General features: G+C 41.3%; 1 protein-coding gene across 1 annotated transcript in view; it reads left to right on the top strand.

Moving 5' to 3' along the window:
• Positions 1 to 22,248, top strand: part of APBB2 (amyloid beta precursor protein binding family B member 2) — a 324,017-nt gene that overhangs the window by 87,198 nt on the left and 214,571 nt on the right. The window contains exon 3 of the mRNA XM_036031648.1: positions 7,042 to 7,143. The gene's annotated coding sequence lies outside the window, so the exon portion shown is untranslated. The remainder of the gene's footprint in view (positions 1 to 7,041; positions 7,144 to 22,248) is intronic.

The raw sequence follows: 22,248 nt of genomic DNA, 5'->3' as shown, positions 1-22,248 counted from the left end.
TCTGCTGGATTTAAGGACAGGAGGCAGTGGTTGAAACCATATGAAGCACTTCGGTATTAGGGTAGAACCTGAAGACCAGGGTCTGAATGTTAGCTTCACAACTTGGTGATGTCCCTTGGACAACTTTGTTTTACCTGAGTAGCCATTTCTTTGGTAAACTAGGGATAAAGTAACATAAACTACTTCACAGAATTACACTGATTTAAAATGAGGCTAGCATAGCAAAACACTTGCTTACAGTGGGTGCAGAATCAATGCTGTGTGGCAAAGATATTTTTAAGAAGTGTCATGTGAGTGCCATAGACAGAATATTGAGGAGGAACAAAGAAAAAGAGGTCATTTCTGCCCAGAATAGGAGAGACCCGGTGGCCAGCATGGCCTTGAGGATGTGGACGGGGAAGGGAGGGTGTAAAGCATTGGCCACTGGGAACTGAAGTAAAAGGTGAAGCTGCAGTTCTGAGACTGGATAGGCAAAGAAAAGAGGTAACAGAAATAAGAGATCAAGCTTGGTGGGGGGCATTCTGTGCCCCCCACGCTGAGCTGGGGGCAGCTGCTGAATGCTGTTGGTCTGGGGGACCTGTTTGCTTCTGTGGGTTGTCATTTAGACACACCCCGTTGTGGGCTCGCCCAGGGATGGGCATGGGATGAAGTGCCCAGACTTCCCTGGCAGGGTGTTCAGTCGGCACAGATTGCAAACGGCCTCCTTCTGTCTCGTTGGAGATGTCCACACCTGCACGGGGTTTCTCATCAGGACCGGAAACAGGCAGATTTTTTAAAACCTTGACACCTAACTCTTCTTCAAAATGGGTGGAGGAGAACTGAACTTTTCTGTTGCTAATTTTCACCCATTGTCATCCTCACTCTTGGGTTTCTTTTTCCTTTCCATCTTCCTTCCCCCAGCTAACAACCATTAATTGCTACAGAACAGAAATGAATTGTAAAAAGTTTTTTTGAAAAAATGGACTAAATGCTTGAACACCAGTGGACTGCGATCCTATTTGTGTCAGTTTCCTTTCAACTGTAGCTGCTTTATGATCTCTCTTTATAGGGAAGAGATACAGCCTGCAAGTAACCATGGTTACTAGTTTTTGTATGTCATGGGTAGCCTGCCATAGAAGATGCTAACATTTTGCCAGATTTGCTTTATCTCTGCATCTCTGTTTTCCTCTTTCCCTCTCTCCCGCACTTTCTTTTTCTCCCTCCCTCCCTCTCCCCTTCCCTCTTTGTCATCCACACACAAGTGCATACACACTTAAAATTTTTCTTGCTAAACCATTTGAGTTAGTGTAGAGATATGACCTTTAGCACAAGAATATTCTACCACATAACCCATGATACCATTATCACCAAGAAGTATTATCTCACATATAGATATTTGAATACCCAGTTATTCAAAATTCCCCAGTTATTCCAATAATGTCTTTATAACCCCTCTCTTCATCTAAGATTCATCAATGGTCATTTGCTGCATTGAATGGTCACCCTGTTTTTGTCATTCATGGCACTGATACCTTGGAAGGTTCCAGAACAGTTGTCTTGTAGACAATCTAGATTTGTTTGTTACTTTATGATTAGATACAGGTTAAGCATTTTGATACAGATTAAGCATTTTGACAAATATATCACATAGTTCTTGTGGAGACACATGGCATTCAGTTGTCCTATAACCGATTACATCAGCCATCACTTGGGTTAGGTGCTCCGCCAGAGCTCAAGGTGCAATACCTTCTCCCTTAGGGAGTGGTAAGTAATCTGGGGGTGACGCTCTGAGACTGTGTGAGTATCCCGTCCCCCAGCACCCCTTTCCCTCGTGGTTTTAGCATCCATTGATGATCCTTAAGAGAATCAGTTACTGCGTCCGTGATTCCAGAGCAGGATTTTCTGTTTCTGCTATTCCTTTGGTGTTTATTAGCTCACATTCTGTGTAAAGATGAGCTTCCCACTGTCCTCTTTCATGAGCATCTATGGGTTTATGGTTCTTTTTTATTCATTGTGTTATAATTCATCCATATCATTTTTGTTGTTGTTCAAACCGATGAACAGTAGAGCCCTTTCAAGGCAACTCCTATGTCCTTTTGTCGCCTTTTGTCACGTATGCATTAATATTTGAGTACTTTCTGTTTTCTGGCCCAGTAAGATGCTCTAGGCTTATCTTGTACTTTCCTTGGCTGGTACCCAACTATTTCTCCAAAGAGCTAAATTGTTTAGAAATCAAGATCTGGGTAATTTTCCTTAAACTGCATATAATCCAGAGAGAGTTAAGAGCCATTAATCATTTGTTTAAGATCCCCTACCCATGAACTTCTGCTAAAATATTCCCATAAAGGCAGTGGGAGTTCAGAAGTGTGAAGGAAAGGACCAGTGAGAGGAAGAGGTTGTCGGAAGTCAACGTCTTGGGGCTTTGGACCAGAGGTGGCACAGTGATGTAAAAGATGACGTGCCAGAGACCAATTTAGATTATGTTGGAACCCTGCCTGGGGGAGACGGGAGAGCCTGAGAAAATGGTTTCTGCATTTTTTCCAGGTAGACTCTGAAAACATTGGTTGCCCTTTTTTAGTATCCGGTAATGCTCCAAGACTGTTCCCCTGAGCTATACATATGCTAATTTTTAGAGCAATTTAAGAAATACAGGTTTCATCCTGAGAGTTCCTAAGTGCTCTACATTTTCAGTCAGTGTGAGATATTTAGAGATTGATGTATATTTTACCTTCTTCTAAAAATTAAAATTCATAATTTTTTTGAGTACTCAGTTGAATGTAGTATCTGAGTTTACTTGCTGATTATATTTGGTTGCAAATATTAAAAGTAAAAATGTGCAGCATTTTAGGCAGCAACTTGTGAGATACAGAAACCAAGAATTTCGAAGTTATTTTCCAAAGTAATCAGCATGCATCTGATGAAATGATAGCGTCTTGATAGCGTCTCTGAGGGAGATCTTGACCTTGAACTGGCTGACTTTTCTGGAACTCAGTATCCCCTCTGTGCTCTATTTTTATTTATAATAGCATAATTAAAATGTTCATTTGCCTATTCTCTTCTTTCAAACAGAACAAAACATGATGCCAGTAGCTTTTGTTTCCATTTTATAGGGAACCTATGAAAACGCTTAAAAATACACAAGCAGATTTGAAACAGAAGGGTTTTGTTTTTGTTTGTTTTTTTATGGAAGTCAGTATTTTTGGAAGTAAAAAGAACAAAACAAAAAAGCAAAGACTACTACATCTATGCTTGGTGCAGCAGGAATATGGTTATTATTCAGATGTATACACTGAGTGTTTCAGATGCTTTGTAATATTATGAAACAAAACCACACATACACAGACTTTTAATCCGCAGTACGTTTTGGGGAATGGAGAACTGTAGGAAAGCAACTGCTCTGTACGAAATAGGTGCTGGCTGTATGGTCCCTGAGGAAGGTTAAACTGAACGTGGAAAGGCATATGTGATCTAAATGCGCTGCTTAGCAAGCATAGGCGAGAGAACTCTGGTGTGTGGGGGCCAGATTGTCCCAACTTGTCCCTTGACTCCTGAGGACTCTCACCATTCAGTTCTCACATGATGTCAGCGTCTGGGGCTAAACCAAGCACACGCATGACTAAAGAGTCGCTGTTTTTGGCAAATGGATTATTTGCAAAGTCAAATTTTGTCAGTGTCAGGAACATTTTAATATAACTGAGGTCTGTTGGAGGTCATGCAAATCAGTTTCTCTTTTCTTACTTTCTGTTTAAAACAGCATTCATCCCGATGCCCAAATCCACCCCTTCTTATTATATGTCCTTAATCTTGGTCTTGTTTGAAAGGAGCTGTAGCCAGAACACAATTTCTTCACTCTGAACAAAATTTCTTGCAGACATTAAGACAGCTTGTACAGAATTATATAATTAGAAAATCTTTCATCTGTATTTTGCTAAGTCCATGATTATTTTAGCCAGTAAAAGCAGATTATATATTGGACTCTGTAATGGATTTATATATTTTTCTGGGTTGCCCTTGAACTGCAAGACAGAAACTGTATACTTTTTAAAAAAAGATTTTATTTATTTCGCCCTGGCTGGTGTAGCTCAGTAGATTGAGCGTGGGCTGCGAACCAAAGTGTCGCAGGTTCAATTCCCAGTCAGGGTACATGCCTGGGTTGCAGGCCATGACCCCCAGCAACTGCACATTGATGTTTCTCTCTCTTTCTCTTTCTCCCACCCTTCCCTCTCTGAAAATAAATAAATAAAATCTTTAAAAATATATTTTATTTATTTTTTTAGAGAGAGGGGAAGAGAGGGAGAGAAACATTGACATGTGAGAGAAACACCTACTGGCTGCCCCTCACATGTCCCCACTGGGGACCTGGCTCCATCCCAGGCATGTGCCCCTGACCAGGAATCAAACCAGTGACCTTCCTGTTTGCAGGCCAGTGCTCAGTCCACTGAGCCACAGCAGCCAGGGCAGAAACTATATACTTTTAAGGGTTCAGTCATAAGACTGGATCTGTTTGTACTCATGGAGACAGCTTCTGGTGTCCTTGTTCCCGGGCTGATCTTCATTCTGTTGTCTAGATTCTTATGTGAAATTGAAGTGGGGATAAAAAGAGGTTTTTCCACCAAATGCTTTAGTCTTACTTTTATATAGCATATTGTTATTTTTAATTGTAAAAGTAGATGTGATTACTGTGGAAAATTTGGGTACCACAGGGAGATGCAAAGAAAGTAAAAACTGTTCTACTCTACTTCTATTACCTCAAATTAGCAACTATTCACATGTTGACTTTTTTTTTAACTTCTGGTCTTTTTTTTTTTTAAGATACAGATACTTTTAAACAAAGTTGTTACCATATTGAACACATTGCATTAGAGTCTGCATTCCCAATGAACACTGCTTAAATGCATTTTCCCATTCAATGTCTTACAGGTTTTAAAAATCTGTTTTTTTATTATTGAGTATTTCAATTTTTCAAGTTGCTTGAAATGACATTACTTATAATGGGAAACTTCTTAGTACGTATCTTTATGTGTATGTATATCTTACGTTTTTTAAAGGGTAAATTCAGAGTCTTTTAAAAAGTTTATTAGTTTAAACGAATTAAAAGTAATTTAATTCAGCTTGTCCTTTCCAGAAGTTATGGTTAAGCCTTCTTATATGCAAGAATCTAACTTTCCAACACCAGCATCTCGGCCTTTATAGATTGGTGCAGTAATAACACCTGAATAACATCAGTAGGGAACGTCTCGTGAAGACACGTTTCATGAAACCAAAACTGACACTTAAGGGTCCATACTTGGTAATTGTGAACATTGTGAATGGGAATCTTTCTAAAATTGTATTTCATATGCTGCTGTTCCCTTTAACATCATGAGAAGATTTGAAGAATCAGAATTTAACCACTTCTGCTTTAAATCACAAGCATCCTTACAAACACTAGTTACTGTACAGTCAGTTCTGCTAAAGTATGATGTATGCATTTCTAAAAACCACCAGGCTGTGCAAAATCATGCAGGAAAACCCACAACACTTACGGGGTAAACAGAGTCAGGGACACAGCACTTGAAAACCTTTATCAGTGTTCACTAGTGATAACGTTAAAAAAATTAGATAAGAACTGAATAAAAACTGTAGCGCAATTTTACACATATGAGGTGGTTAAGGAATAAATAACTGTGGCACTTTACCTTGAAAAAGCCTGACCTTTTTTGGGAACTAAGGACTTGGCAGGGTTGCAGCTTGTGGGTTATTCTCAAGTGGTGGAAGGAGGGTTGGCTGAAGTGGGCAGGGAAGGTGGGGCTCCCGACGAGCACGGTGTGGCTCACAGCGCACTGGTGGAAACAGTTCGCTGGTGCAGGTGCAGGTGCAGGTTTGCGGCACGGGCGTTTGCATTGCCTGTGTCCTTATGCAGCTGGGTCCTGCCTGGGTGCAGTCTTCTGCTGTTACCTAGTGTTGCTTGCAGTGACATCATGCATAAATGTGTGAAATTCAAGTCATGCCCAAATTGTTTCCTGCCATATGAATCCTGGAACAAGCACAAGGTTCACAGCAGAATCGAGTACACTGTGGTAAAACGGCGATGTGTGGGCGGTATTCTGCTCGTCTCTGTGCTGCAGAGTTAGTGCACGTGAAACAGGAGAACCTGGCCTGGGAGTCCGCACGTATGCGTGTTGGCAGCAACACCGCCACAATAATAAAAGATGCCTATTGATGTTTCTGGGATTCTGTCTGCTTTCCAGTTACGACTGCCTACTGTAGCAATTCTTTCTGCCTTCCTCTGATTGACCTATTTTCAGCCTCTCATAGTTCACAGGTGACTTTATTATGCCTCTTAGAATTCCATGTAACATAAGGCCCAGAATGGGAGAGCCCAGACTTGAGGTTATGGTTTACCCACGGCATCTGTTTTACCTACTCAGTTTTTGTAATTTGTGAATGAGTTATTACCTGTTCATCCACAGGGTTGTTGGGGAAGTAAACTTTTGTTTTAAGTGAGCTTATTACTGTCATGCGGAATTTTTGGATTTTCTGTTTAGAAAAAAGTGAATAGGACTCTTCTTATTCCCACCTGCTGCAGCGAAGGGTGCTTAAGTGAAAACATCTGAAGGGCATTGAAGAGCTGTGGATTTTCCTGAGGTCATTGTTCCCTTCTATCACAACTGCCTCTGTGTTTGCGAGATGAGCTCGCCTGTGGAGGGTGGGGTGCGCAAGCGTGATTTCGGAAGACCTTCCCTCCCAAGTCAGAGTAATTAGAAGTCCAGATCCTCCCTCGGTTGCTTTTTATGAGTCCCTGAGAAGGACATTTTTACTGTGAACGGTTGCCAAGAAGTCTCACTGATTCCTGCTTTAGTAACTTTAATAAGACAACAGATCAAAATACCATCTAGATTTAGCAAGCCTCGTTAGTGTTGTCTGAAAGAAAGGTAGCTAACGAAGCCCATCATTTAGATATTCCAGCGAAATCTGTATTTTAATTATGTAGGGAGAATCTGAATGGCTATGGGGTGTTTTGATGTTTAATTTCCAACCTGACTTTGAGTTTTGATTTTTGTGTCTCAATTCCATTTTCAGATATATTTGGGCTGCCTGACCTCATTGGGTGATTACTGCTAACAAGACTTTGTGGTAAAAGGGAACTTGTCTTCTGAGCTTTGTACCAAAGACCTGGGCAAAGTAAGTCATCTTCTAACTTGCTTTAAAACAAAATTCTGTTATACCTCTCTCAGGAAATTAACAGTGGTTCTGTGGCCTTTCCCCTTCCTTTCCTTCCTGGCTTTGTAGTTGTATGTACTCTTATGGATTTGAAACATGGAGAAGGACTCAGGAGACCTTTTCCAAAACCTTCTAAAGAGGCTTGGATGACTCTCTGCATTGTGGCATTTCTTTGGGGCTTCAAACAGTGAGTCCTCAAGGCTGTGATAAAACCTTGTATTTGATGTGCAGTAGATGGATTAAACTCGAAAGATAAGGGAATGTAATGTGGTATGACAGAAAAGTGAGTCCAGTCCTTTGACCTTCGGGTGTTTAGACTTTATACAGGCTCTTTGGTTCTGAATTTTTAGAAGAGTAGTGAAATCCGTTGGATTCTTTTCTGGCCTGGAAAGGAAAACAAAACGTAGAGTCACTTGTTCAGTAAGTTCCTCATGTAGCGTGGTCTTGGAAGATCTAATGCACCTGTCACTTTATTATTTTATACCTTTTTGAGGTATTTTAAGATATGCTAATTGAGACATGCATGAATGATTTTGCTCTCTTTTAGAAAAAGTTGCTCGAGGCTATAAAGTTCAATTTTATTCTCTGATCTTTCCGAAAGATAAAACGGGCTGTAAAGATAACAGAGTCAGCCTGCTTTGCTGCAGACACTACGCTGTGCTGCACACGCACCTCCTTCCTGGCGCGTTCCAGAAATGGTATCGTTGGCGATGGGAGCTGCTCACCCATTTAGTTACTAGAGAGTTTTCTAGACTTCTGGGCCTTGCGTCTTACAGTTCCTCTGCATTTCTTACAGTACAAATGAGCTGGTTGAAGCATGGCTAAAATAAAGCAAGGCAGAAAATAACTTTGCTCTAGAAGTCTAAAAGCATTAAATAATAAGATAGGATTTGATCAGATTTTAGTGTTATGTTGTATTTACTATAAACATAATTAAATTGTATATTTTATAATAATTGTGATAATAAGGTAAAAGTCTTTAATTATGAATTTTATTTGAAGTTTAAGATTTTATTTATTTATTCCTTTAGACAGAGGGGAAGGGAAGGAGACAGAGGGAGAGAAACATCATTGTGTGAGCAAGAAACAGTTGCCCCTCACACACCCCCAACCCGGGACCTGACCCGCAACCCAGGCCTGTGCCCTGACTGGGAATTGAATGACCGTTTGGTATGCAGGCTGACGCTCAATCCACTGAGCCACACCAGCCAGGGCTGAAGTTTAATAAGATATTTGTACTGAAAAAATATTATACACACGCATACAGTGTGCACACACCACAAATATAATTTTGGAGTGCTGTCAAGTCTCTGCTAATATAAATTCTCTGAAAGGAAGGACTTTGAAATTTTTCTCTAAAAACAGTTAATTTGTTACACTGAAATATTGCAGTAGTGAAATACTGTGGGCAATAGAATTTTTTTTAAGTAACACCAATTTTATTTAAATTGTGTAGTCTCGTATTTGCATATTAACCTTAAAATAAAGGAAATCCTGTGTGGTGCGGTTGTTATTTTAAGTTGGAAGGATATTTGAAAGAGGATCATGTTGGAAGTCACGAGTCTGTTCACAGAACGGAATGAAAAGGACGGAAGATGAGTTCTCTGGGCTTTGGGATCCAGATACTTGCAGCGGTGTTTAGACTGGAAATATAACCTAGCCTCAGAAAGAAAGCTCCTTAAACTGCCTTTCAAATAATTTAGCATCTCCTGAAAATTTAATAGTCTCTGGTGAAATATTTTCCTTCCATTATACCAAAATATTTCCTTTATGACAATGTTACAAAAGTCATTTTTCCGTTTTGTAGAGGCGAGGTGTCGGTAGGACTTCCGCTCACAATAATGAGCGCCAGACAGACAGTGTGTTGCCAGAGGGACCATGGCACATAGATCTCTGCTTATTAAACCCACTGTCACAGACGAATGTTTATATGCACCAGAGGATGTCCATTACTCACCTTTAAGCTAAAAAGTAGGAGAAGAAGGTTATAGTGTGTGAGCATGCTCCACGTAAACCTGGCTCTGAAGAAACAGTTGTGTGGCAGTAAACACTAAGGGGGAAGGAGGGAAGTCCTTTCTGAATGTCCACGTCACGAGAGGACGTTCCTGACCCACCTGGTACGTCAGGGTGTTGGGGACTGATTTCTTTTGAGGAGGCAGGGGCGCAGTTCCAGGGAAAATTCAGAGCCACGACCTTCACACTTCTGTTTACCTCCTCTGTCCTCCACTTTTATTTTTTTCTTAATTACAGATATGTTTTCAAAATCCTTCCTGTTTCAAGCATTTTGTCTAGTTATTTCAGGTGCATTTCAGGAAACTTGAGTCTGTAATGTCCGCAAACTATAAGAGGCACTTTTGAAAATCAGCCATGGATCGTTAAGAGGTAGAATACAGCTTCTATGTTATTGCCTTATTTCAATACATATGTATTTTTATGTTCATACTGGAAGAGTAGTATATGCTATGCATTGTTTGGTATCTTGTTTTTTCCCCCCATGTAACAATACACGATGAACTCCTATGCTAATATTTATGTTCAATATCATTTTTAGTGAAAACAAAATTACTGAATCTTAGCTTTTTGTGTAATTTGAGGATATCCTGGCTCTCAGTTGGAGAGGAGTAAAATATGGGAAGACTATGGTGTAGGTTTTTCATCTGCCGACAGAGAACAGTCCACGGTTCTCCTTCTGCGATCTCTACAGTGTTTACTGTGACCAGACGGCTTCTGAATAGGAGGCTAAATATCTGTTCAAAATTGTAGGTGTCACCGTCTGACAGGTACTATGGATAAAGCACTGTCTTCTTTGGCCCCTTTGTTATATTACAGGCATGCCGGTGACATATTCCTCCCGCTTAGCTCTGTCTTTGTCAATACTTCTGTGCTTCAGGAAGGATCCCGTCTGCATATTTCTTCCTCACAGGCAACTCTAGGTATTTCAGATAAGATGGGTGCAGAAGGGACATTTCATAGACTTCGGAATATAATGCATTGGAGTAAATTGCAATCCAAATTAATGGAAGATGCAAAATGTTTTATAGACCTTTGCATACTTCCTCAATTTGAAGTTAATTTATTAAGCCAACATTTGTTGAGTATCTACTATGTGCCAGGTACTATGTTAGGAGCTCATTAGTCAAAGATTAATGAGATATGCTCTTGCTTTCAAGAAACTTCAATTTTTAAATTCAGAGCTCAGATAACACTTATTCACCATGTACCAAGTGCAAGCAGTGGTCTGGATGTTCTTAGATGAGGTGTTTGGCCACTAAAATTCAGCAATGGTATTTATTAACTCATCTCCTGCAAATGCAGTTACGGATAGAATTTTCTAATCTTTAGGGTTTTTTTCTTCCATTATATTTTATTAAACATATAGTACCTGCTACTACTTGTTAAATTAGCAAATGGAAAAAAGTTAAATAACAAGCATTTAATTGATAAATTTAGAATGATGATTTTAAAAACATGTTTTTGTGTGTATATATATTATACATACATAAATAACATCTTTTATAGATAGAAACCTGTATACATATAGTCATAATTTTTCCTACTAAAGTAGTTCTTAGTTCACATGTACAATTAAATATATCAAGATTTATTTTATTTTGTTTTTGTAATGTTTTGTTTTTCTTTTATTTTTTAAAGTACATGCAGATCTAATGGCATTCTGCCTTTGGTATGGCTGCACTGTCTGAACAGTATGGAAGCCACGCATTACAGCATTTAATTTTCACAGTAATTCTTGGCGTTAGGGATTATTGAACCTTGGGGGAGGGGAGGAAGTACACTACTCACGTTCACACAGCTGGAAAATGTTGCAGTTAGGATTCCAGTTTCTATCCATTCAATTTCCAAGCTCACAGTGTCCTCCTAACCCCAGGGCGCTGGCGGGGAAGGTGGGCTCACAGAGGCTCTGGGCCTGCCGAGCTTGGGGCAGCCTTTGCAGCTGAGGTATCTGGAAGTGTGTTTGCTGCACTGAAGAGCTGGCAGTGATCAGACGTGAGGGCTGAGTCAGAAGGCAGAAAAAATTGGGGGGTGGATAGCTGGGGCAACAGGAAGAGCACGGGCCAAGGCGTAGAGGAATGGGAGCTCCTGCCACGTGCAGAGAGAGGCTGGGGCGGGGCATGTTGGAGGGCGCGGTGGACTCAGGTTGCAAGGCCCCAGCTCTGAGGAAGGCCCGTGTGGGCCGTACTAGAGACTTGTGGTTTCTAAGCACGATGTAGCCGCAAGAGTTCTATGATAGAAGAGGTTTCATGACCTGAGGGGAGCTTTACAATGATCACTTGGGTGGAGGTCTGCAGTATAGACCGAAGAAGGGAAGACTGGAGGCCCGGGACCGCCGTGTGGGGCTGTGCGGGTGGTTCACTGCACATGGGTGTATGTGAGCAGTGGGTGGTGGGACTGGTCACTGTCCGGCTCGTCATTCACCAAGCTGTTTGCTCTTGGGATTGGGCCTGCCAAGGTAGGGCTGGCACCTTTAAAAATATTCACAATAAGCAGCTTTACTTACCTTTCAATGGCTTAGAAAATAATAGGAGGGATTAGATAAAGAACTAGCCATGTACCCTGAGGCTTGAGTCTGGAGGTGGACACGGTGGTCTGTTTCCTAACTGTGATGTTGGGCATGCTCCTCATTCTCTCAAAGGCTGTTACCTTGTCTTTAGCGGGGAGTTGATAACAGGATCTAGCAGGGCCCTGGACGGAGCAGTTAAGGGTCCTTGGTAAGAAAAGGAGCTAGACAGGCACGATGGAGAAGGAGCAGGGACTGGAAGCTGCTCTAGGCAGTCAGCCCTGAGAGTGTCCTGAGAGCTATATGAAGAGTTTTATATGTTTTATCTTTTTTAATCCTACATCACTTCTGAGAGGTAGATGTTATTGCCTCTTTTGAAAGATTTTGAAACTGTGGTTCAAGTAGGTTAAGTAACTTGTCTAATGTCACACAGCTAGGAAGTGTCATAGCCAGGACTTGAACCCAGGGCCGTGTGGCTCTCGTATATATGCTCTTAACCACTGTGCTAAAGTGCTGTTCTTAGAAGTATATTCTTTATGTTGAGCTCCCTTAATACCCTACTTAAATCTCTCTAATGACATCTGCTGATTTTATCTTTTATTGTTTTTCACCTGAATTAGGTCATAGTTATTCATATAATGATGTATTTAATATACTGGACTGAGAGCTTGAGGACTGGGAAGCAGTCTCATTAAATTTTTTTGTCTTTCATAACTCTGTCCAATAAAATATGCATAGATATGGTGATTGAGCTCTAAAATTTTTCTGTGTCTTAAAATTCAGTAGTTTTAAATTATACAAGTAAAGCTTCGGTTGCAGTTATTGGCCACATAGAACTGAAAAAGGAGCCACTGGGTTTTAATTTGATAACTAGGTTGATTGCTAAAGTCTTAGGAAATTCCTAATTGCCATTTTATCAGAAAGAGAATTTGTGACTTGCTGTCGAAGACTGAAGCCAAGACCAAAACGTACTTTTTGCATGCCCTTTCGGGAGGCTGTAAAGCTTTCTGTGCTTGCTGCTGCGTTGTTGTGCTAGATATAAAACGCAAATGTTTTCAATGATAATTTTGAGTCCACAGAAAATGTTACACTGTCATTTGTGCTGGGAAGGACCTCAGTTTGTAAACTCATGTGGAGCCCTTTTGGCTGAAGGTCAGTCTTGTTTGGTCTCAGCTGCACAGCAGATCAATGTGCTTTCCGAGGTCAGGGCAGGTTCTCAGGGGCCCTGGGGTCAGACCGAGTCACTTTGCATCCCATTTCCCCTTGGCTTGTGAGCTCATGGCCCTTGGGAAGAAAGTGTCTGTAAAATGGATAAGAAAACAGGTTGACATGATATGTTCATGTGCTGGTTGATTGGGAATTTAGGGGGTACAATCTGCATCCTGTGGGAGCCACTTTTGCTCAGATATGCTTTAAAGGAGTCCAAAAGTGTGAGCTCATAGGATGGAATTTGATGCTTCATTGTTATAGCCCGTGTTCATCTGAGGATGAGCCTTGGCTGATTTCTCAGCCTCTTCATGAACTCTTGGAGGCAGGTCAGCCCGTGCTCCCTGCTGTTTGCCTGAGGAGCGTAGGAGGTGATGGCTTTTATGAAAATGGAAAATGCTCATCGAGATGAACATTGCCTCTGGGCTTTGAGAAACTCTGGGGTTTCTCTCATCTTCCAGAAGAGGAGCACCAGTGAGTTGTGAGGAAGAAAAGCAAATCCTGCAAAGTTTCATAGCATGTCTCTGTTGCTGTTCCCAGAAAAGGGGGAGGGAAGGGCCCATAAACAGCTCCTGGAGCCCCAGGAGATGGTAAATTCAGGTGCTCAATAGAACACAAGGGAGCTCTGGTTCCTGTTGGCCTTTGCTTGGCCTGGCAGGAAGTGCAAGAGCAGCAGAATGGGTCTCAGAACATTGCTGTCCAGCAAAAACAAACGTTTGCCCGCCTGTCACAGAGTTTATTTTCTTCCTTAAGTTTGAAGTTGCACCAACTCCTGGTGTTGTGCCCTTTTGAGGTTTTATATCCTGGATTACTAGAAGAACAAGCAAGTCAGATAAACATGTTCCCCAGACCCAATCTTAACCTTGGAGTTTTGGGCTGCTTGGTTGTGCCCTTGAGAGTAAAGGCAAACTTGGCCTGTGCCTTCTTCACAGGGAAAAACAGGAGGTATCGATGAACGTGGAATTTCAAAACCATTTCTAGCGTTACCTTCCCCCACTACGTGACCCCTGCAAAGAAGCTTCAGTCTACTGTAAACTGGTAATCCCTTTGTATGTGGGTACTGCGGTAGGGAAAATAAAATCGGATTGTGTACCTTTCCCTTTATTTTCCAGACTAAATTGTTTTCCTGCATTTAAAAGCAGATGTTAAACTCTTCCTTTGATGTTCAGCAGCAGACAGACTCCAGTTGTGTGTTATAGCTCTTGGTGCATATCGTTTGAATAAAGATCAGCTTTGGCAGTTAGATCTTGATGGTTACATTTTGATCTGGAGCCACAGAACTGAATATCAATTTATTCCTTCATTCAACCCACGTGTGATTCCTGCTTGGCCCCTTACATAAATTGTTTTCAAATCTCACAAGTACCACAAAAAACCTTGCAAACTAGATAGTGCTATCTCTATTTTACAGATAAGGAAAATAAGGCAGGAGAGTGATCAGAAAACTTGCTCAGGGTCACATGGCTATTAGGTGGCCAGGGATTTTTTTTTTGTGGGTTGGGTTTTTTGGGGTTTTTTTTTGGCTGACCCCAAAGCTGTCATTACAATGGGACTGCCTTTTAGGAGGAGATAATCAGTGAAGCAAGGATTTCGAAGAGTTGGAATCAGGAAAAAGGAGGTTAACCATGAACCCTTCATTCATTCATTACTCCACAGGTATTTTTTGAGTGCTTATTTGTGCCGGACACTCCACAAGGTATTGCAGAGCCAGAGGTGGGAAAGACATGAGCCATTCCCCACCAGCTGGAAGGAGGAAACGGGTGGAAGAAAGTGTTTGCTTCCCCACAAAACCTTCAGTGTCTTGGTTGGGAGCGATTTTACAAAATTTTTTTAAGATGTAGAAATTTTGACACCTTAACAAAAGTTTAGTTTATTTTTTTAACACCAGTATATATACTAAAGTACCTGCAAATAAGCAGAGGGGTGACTTCATTAAAGTACTTTGCAATTGTGCTCCTTGCTTGGGCTGCTTAGAACATGCAGACATGGAGGTTGGGGTGAAATTATGTTGAATTTCACATAAAGTGTTGCAAACACAAATTTGAAAAATCACCTGGCAAGGATTGTACTATTTCAGCTTTGGATCTCCTGTTTGATATAACAGACAGCACCTGGTGGTAGCAAGTACCAGTACCTCTGGTTGTTTGGCTGAGTGATGGGAAATCAAATAGGGGAAAAGAAACTCATGCAGAGGCGATAAGTTAGGTAATATCAAATAGTATGAGATTCGCAATTAAATTAACTGATAAATAAGCAAGGAGAGGACACTATGAACTTAATTCACACCTGCAAACCTTTGGAATAACCAGGGCGGGGAGGGGCTGTGTTTAGGGAATCTGGACATGCCACTGAGTTTGGGTGCTTGAAGGAGACTGCAGCCTTCCTTTGATCTTCTAATGTGACTCTTCTGACTTCCTGTTCACACCGGAGCCCTTTATGCCCTCTTTCCTACTAGGGTCTTTATTTCCTTTTTTGAAACTTTAGGCTTTTAAGTATTGTATTTGTAGGGTGACCGGGCATGTCAGTTTGCTGGGATGATCCTGCCTCTGCCTGTTTTCTGTTATTTTTCATGAGACTCTCTTTCAATACCAGGTATCCTGGTTTAGATAATAAATTAAATGACCACCCTATTAAGAAGGAAATTTGGTGGCATTCTATGTCTTTTTGTGTTTTAAAGATTTTATTTATTTATTTTTAGAGGGGAAGGGAGGGAGAAAATATCAATGTGTGGTTGCCTCTCATGCGCCTCCTGCCGGAGACCTGGCCTGCAACCCAGGCACGGGCCCTGACTGGGAACTGAACTGGCGACCCTTTGGTTTGTGGGCCGGTGCTCAATCCACTGAGCCACACCAGCCAGGGCTCATTCTATATCTTTCAAGAAAACTTGTAGAATTTAGAGTTCTTTGAAGAATTAACGTCATGTGGGTATAGTACCAGTAAAATTACATATTATGCTAGTGTGTGAGTTCTCATTATCAGTAAGGGAAAATGAGCAGTAGCTGAAAAGAGTCAGATGTTGGGAGAAACAGGTTGATTGCAACAAAAGGAACTTTAATTACAGCTAATGGCTGGCGTAGCCATATGAGAAAGGGCATTTAAAGGTTATCGTGATGATGGCTAGTGTTTAGGGAATCTAGCGTGCTTCGAGAAAGTCTTGGCGTCATCGCTAGTTTTGATTTAGAGTTTCGGTGTTATAACAATGGTAATTGGATTCAGATGTATTTTCATTTGTTCTCTAAGTAGAAAGTAAAAGAAATAAATTTTTAAACACAGCTTTTGTCAGAGATTAAAAGCAATAGCTGGATGGAAAATTGTTTAATTCGTATTTTTCCCCCTAAAATCTTCTGTGAAATCATGTCTTTTGTTAAAATATTTTAATCAAATGAGACATTTACATAGGGAGTTCATGGGTATTAATAGAATATATGTTGGGACTTTTTCTCTCAATAAATAGGGTTAGATTGGTTGTTGTAGCTCATATACATGAAGTAGCAGATTAGTATTTTGTCCCACAGATGTATGTAAAAGGTGAAGCCTAACAATAATGGCCGTGTAAGGGTTGGGTGTAGGATTAAAGTCATGCTATGACCTGTCTCTTCCATGTTAATATTTTATGAGCTAGTGATGCAAGTCCCATTGTTTCTTGTTCCCTGCACTATTATATTTCATAGGAGGGTAGATTTCTAGAGCAGAGGGGTTATTTGTATACAGTCCTGCATTTCTGTTTGTTTTGGAATTAAATTTGAACTTTGCCACTGGCTGTCTGTGGGTGAGTTCTTCCACTGGGCCTCAACTTTCTAGCCTATAAAAGTGGAGTAATAATATATATTGCTTAGCATTTATTAATATGATGTTTATTCATTCCTGAATCTGGGGTAAACAATAAGCATGTAACACAAAGTTTAGTGTTCTCCCAGGCTTAGGAATCATTCGCAGATGCTGAGGGTAGAGAGACATGTGGTATTGTTGGAAGGGCGAGACTCAAAATATGAACAACCAGTCACTGGCCAATCAGAATGGCTGCTGACTAAACATTCTGGGTGGTCTTCGTGGTTCTCACTCACTTGGGTATCAGCCGGTTACTGTCAGTAGCAACAAGTCGGTGTGTAACCTCTGATGATTTGCAAGGAAACTCATGTGCTTCCTAGTTATAAATTAAAGCCTTCTCCTCCGGGGTGATCAGGAAAGGATGCTGCTTGCATGTGATGGGGTGAACCTGGCCTTCATGCCTGGATTCCTGTCTCAAAGGCTCCCTTTTCCTTTTGGGACCTTGCTAATCATTGCTGTCAGCACTGTGATGGTGCTTTTGGGGACAGTGCTTTCCCATTTCCTACTCCACCCCTAATCTGGAAACACGTCCTTAATTCCCTTTGGCAGATAAAAGTTGAGTTCATGACTTTTAATGAAACTGTGAGAGTCCCGTACATTGGTTACTAGATGTGGCAGGCCTAGACCCATTGTCACTGGGGCCTGGGCAGGGCTGCCTCCCTGGCCTAGAGCACCAGCCCCCAACCCCAGAAGGGACTGGCAGCACCTCCAGGTGCAGAGCCCAGGCATCAGAGAGATTGGGGTCCTGGATGAAGGAAGATTCCCCTCTTCTGCCAAGTCTTTTCTTGCTAGTTCTCATTTCTTATCTCAGGCTTTGCCCCTTCCCAGAGTAGTTGACACTCAAAACTCCACCTCTCCCAGGGCAGACCCTGACCCCCTTCCACAGGGGTGGGTTGGTACTCGCCACAGACATGTGGTATTGTTGGAAGTAGTTCAACTGATGTGGAACTATTGTGAAGTAGTTCAGCATCAGTACAAAAGCTCCCGTATAATCCAGGAGGTTTCTCTCCTGGGGCAGGGGTGAGCTGGTGTAACCATACTGGGCATTGACTGATGTAGCGAAGTCTTTGAGAAGTTGCTTTGTGATCCCTTCAGACCTGTTGGATTGCCTATTATTAAAAAGACAAGAGATAAAAGGTGTCAGTGAGGATGAGGAGAAAAGGGATTTTTGTGCACTGTTGGTGGGAATGTAAATTGTTATAGCCACTATGGAAAACAGTATGGAGGTTCCTCAAAAAATTAAAGATAAAACTACTACATGATCCAGCAATTCTTCTGTGGGCATATGTCTTAAGGAAATGAAACATTATCTAGAAGAGATATCTGCATTCTCATGTTCATTGAAGCATTATTTTACACCTGCCAAGGCATGGAAGCAACCAAAGTATCCGTCAACGGCTGAATGGATGAAGAAACTGTGATGTACATACATGCACACACACAGTGAAATATTACTCAGCATCATTTGTTGGTAGCCCTTACGATGTAAGAGGCGTGGACATATTTATTTCACATAGAATTGAAAAAAATAATGTGTATTATCAGCTTAATCATCTGACAGAAAATGGTTCCTCTTCCTAGCCAACCTCTTTCCCTTCAAGCCTAAAAATCTGCTACTTCTGATGGTTGGAAACAGAACTTCCACAGGACAAAATAAAGCCCTTTTGTGTAAATTTTGGCCAATCCCTTCCAGGGGTGTCCAATCCTCGGTCCACATGCAGCCCAGATGGCTGTGAATGCGGCCCAACACAAAATTGTATCTTTACTCAAAACATTATGAGATTTTTTTGTAATTATGTGTCACAATGTATTTCACGTGTGGCCCAAGACAACTCTTCTTCCTCCAGTGTGGCTCAGAGACACCACCCCTGCCAGCCACAGCAGAGGGGAAAAGCAGAGAACTATTTCTACCTAAATATTAATTCAGACTTTGGGTACAGCAAGTCTTTTTTGGAAATAGCTATTTAGGGCTCTCCTATTTTAAAATTCATTAGCTAGCTCTGAATCTGCCTCCTTTGTACTTGTGCATAAGAAACTGACCTTTACTTTTAAATTTCTTAAAAAGTTAATCTTGGAAACAGCTTTGGAGACTGATTTCTCGAGACTGCGTCCCTCCATCTCTTTCCTTTTTTCCAGAATTCAATGCCATTTCCTACAGAGCTGTGGTTACTCTATTGTGTATTTATTTTGATGCACACTCCGATTGCTGTGTGGAATGTCTGCCCATTGTGATCCCCAAATGAAAGTGGGGTGCAGAATCTGGGATTGACTAAGGTAAATTTATCTCAGCTTTTCAAACCCCATGCGAACATGCTCTGATTCATTCGGATGACGGTGGGATGAAACTCTTGTTTCAGTGGCAGTTAGATATTTCGTGACTGCACAGAATACGTGGGAAAGGTGGTTTGGCAGTGGGTAGAATCTGAAGTAGCACTTATATCATTGACTGAGATGAAATTAATTTTTGGCCAAGGAGATCACTAGTCTAAATTCTGTGACTGAGCAATTGATCTCTTGGCATGATTTTATGAAACAGCACCACACAGGCAGGGAAATTATATGCGTGCATCGGGCTTTGCATTTATTTTGTAAGCCCTCCCTGTGGGTGGTGTATGGTCCTGTTCTGTACAACTAACAAAAACTGTACTCGTACTTTGCCATGCCCTTAACTGTAGCTGTAGTCTGTCCTGAAAAACTCGCTCAGTTTCCAGAAACAGTGGGCACCACAGAGAGAGGCTTTCTTTCTTAAGCATCCACATTTCTATTAATGTCACTACTGTGCTTGGCTCTTTTATGAAATCCTTTTGGTCACATCAACAGTTTGTTCTAAGCTATCTATCTTAACTTCTGGCTTCGTCTGCAAAATTTGTGTGGTGAGCCTGAGACGTACGCAGATAAATTGCCTAGGGTTCAGCTTTCTCAGACTTGGAACTAAACACGCTGCAGTATGCTGAGCTGATGGATGCGGCTTTTCAGCAATATTGATGTCGCTACAGTTGGACATAAATCTTTGGATGCCGTGTTTTGCATTTCCATATTCATGTGCAGTTCTTGACCACTGGTTCTCAGATGGCTTCATCTCTCAGAAAGCCCTGTTTTAGCTAGAAAGGCAAAGAAAATGGTTCTTCCTCTCCCACTGCTCTTGTGCCTACTCATAACAATAAAAATCGTGAGTGTCGTCTTTTAGCCAAATGTAAATGTTGGCAACTCCCAATTCACAAACTGATTACATCCCCATGGTTTTGAACTTGGAGTGTTTTTCCTAATGAGAGAAAACAATTCAACGAATCGATGAGCCTATTGAAACTTTTTAACCCATAACGTTCCAGCAGCATAGTTTTATTTGGACCTGAAAACCTGACCTTCCCCTGTGGAAGAATGTTCTTTATTCTGCTTTGGTATCTTAAGGAACATGAACATTTCATTCTTAACTTCTGTGGACAGTCACCTGTCTCTACCTGTGTATCCTGGGGCAGTATATCAAGCAGTGTTCTTAGAAGCAATAAAGACTGGCTGAATGATTTAAGCAGAGAGGTAACGTACTGAGAAAATATTGGGTAGTTTCTTGAACTGCTCGAAGTCGGAAAAAGGGCAGGAGCGAACAGAGACTAAACAGTCAGATTCATAGCCAAGGTCCTGTGACCCGATTAGTTCTATACGGGGTGGACCTGGTCACTGAACAGTGGGTCATGCTGGTTCACCTTGACCACACCAGTGGGTACCAGACACTTGCTACCAACTCTGTCACCTGAGGCTTTGCTGTGTGTGGGCATTGGATGTTGTTACCTTTGCTCTCACCTTGATGTTTTCCTCCTGACGTTGCCTTTAGGGTTGGCCAAGGCCAAGTCATGGGCTCGTGCCTTAGCTGCAAGGGATTCTGCCTCTGGGTCTAAAGATGTGGCTTTTGTCAATACGCCCATGTTGAGAAATCCCTCAGATACAGGGAGGGGCATCATATACTGTGTAGTCTCCATCCTTCCCCCCTTGGTATGGACAAATCTTCACTATGAGAAGCTACAGTAGAGGCTCTGGAGAGGGGAAGTGGCCAATATATTTGCCCACATGAAGCTGCAGTTAGTGAAATCTCTGACAGCAAAGCTGGCTAATCTGCCCCGTGCACTGCTGTTCAGGGGCCCTCCCACCGTGCGTTAAGAGAAGCTAGGGGGCGACCTGACAACTTAGGCATATTTGACCTCTCACGGTGTGTTCCATATGACTTCAAGACCAAATGCACTAAATTGAACTTGAACGATTTGATCCACTAGGAGGAGCAGATTAAGGTTCATGTGTTTCCTTACTTACAGTGTACAATGAAATTTCACATTGTCAGTTTGTTTTATAGTGTTGGATGGTTTGTATATTTTATTAGTCAACTTCTATCCTTTTTAAAATTTATTATTTGTGATAATGCATATATATATATCTTACAACTTCCTGCCTGCTTATTTGCATTATTTTTCACTTCTCAGAGGCAACCACTTTGAATTCATTTAGCTCTTCTGATATCTGCTTCCATATAGCTAATTCATATGTTTATATTGATATTTATTGAAAAATTTCTCAATTGTAGACATTTTTATAATGTTTTATTATTTATGCTATTACGGTTGTCTAAATTTTTCCCTTGTCCCCTCTCTGCCCAGCCCACCCCCACTTCCAGAATCAGGCCCCACACCCGTTGTCCCCGTCCATGGGCCCTTCATATATGTTCCCTGACCAATCCCGCCACCTTCCTTCAATCAGTCCCCCGTCCTCCTCCCCTCTTACCAATGTCAGTCTATTACCTGATCCTTATTAAGGAAGATAAGGGGTCACCTCTCTTTTATTCTCCCTCCATCAAATACCTGCCCTTCACTCGCTAAGATAGTTATGTCTCCATTTGTTCCTCTGTAAATATTTTTCACAGCTGAGCTATCGGTGTACTATGGTTTTATTTTCTTTCTTGGATAGCATGTTAAAAATTCATTTTAAAAAACTCATATTTTATTTATGTGTATCTTATTTAACCCCCAAATTCTCGGCTAAGGTCAAATACAATGGCTGGTGTCTCGGTTTTGGGTGTGTGTATGTGTGAGTGTGCGTGTGGGTGTGTTTGAGAGATATTTTCCCCAGAGTCTCCTGCCTGCCCGCTTATTTTGGACTGTTTACTCTAGAGGCCTTATGCCCAGCAGTTGACCTGGCATTTTCCTTTACTATCATGTTGGGACTCCTTGATTGACCCATTTATACCGGATGGCATCTCTCTTGGTTTCTTCTTTCTCTGGCGGAAGCACATTGCCCAGTTACTTCTTGAGAAAGAATGTATATGGTATAATTTTCTTGAGATGTGGCATGTGTGAAAATATAATTTAAGTTTCTCCACATACATGACTGATACATAATTTAAAGTTGGAAGTTACCCTCTCTGAGAGTTTTGGAGACTTTGTTTCATTTTCTTCTGCTCCTAATTTTGTTATTGACTTGTTGAATGCTTTTCTGATTCTGGTTACTTTGTATGTGACTTTTTGGGGGGTGGG

Source organism: Phyllostomus discolor, chromosome 1 (assembly GCF_004126475.2).
Source record: "Phyllostomus discolor isolate MPI-MPIP mPhyDis1 chromosome 1, mPhyDis1.pri.v3, whole genome shotgun sequence".
Taxonomy (NCBI): domain Eukaryota; kingdom Metazoa; phylum Chordata; class Mammalia; order Chiroptera; family Phyllostomidae; genus Phyllostomus; species Phyllostomus discolor.
Note: the sequence above shows the minus strand (reverse complement) of the source record. Positions and strands in the feature narration are given on the sequence as shown.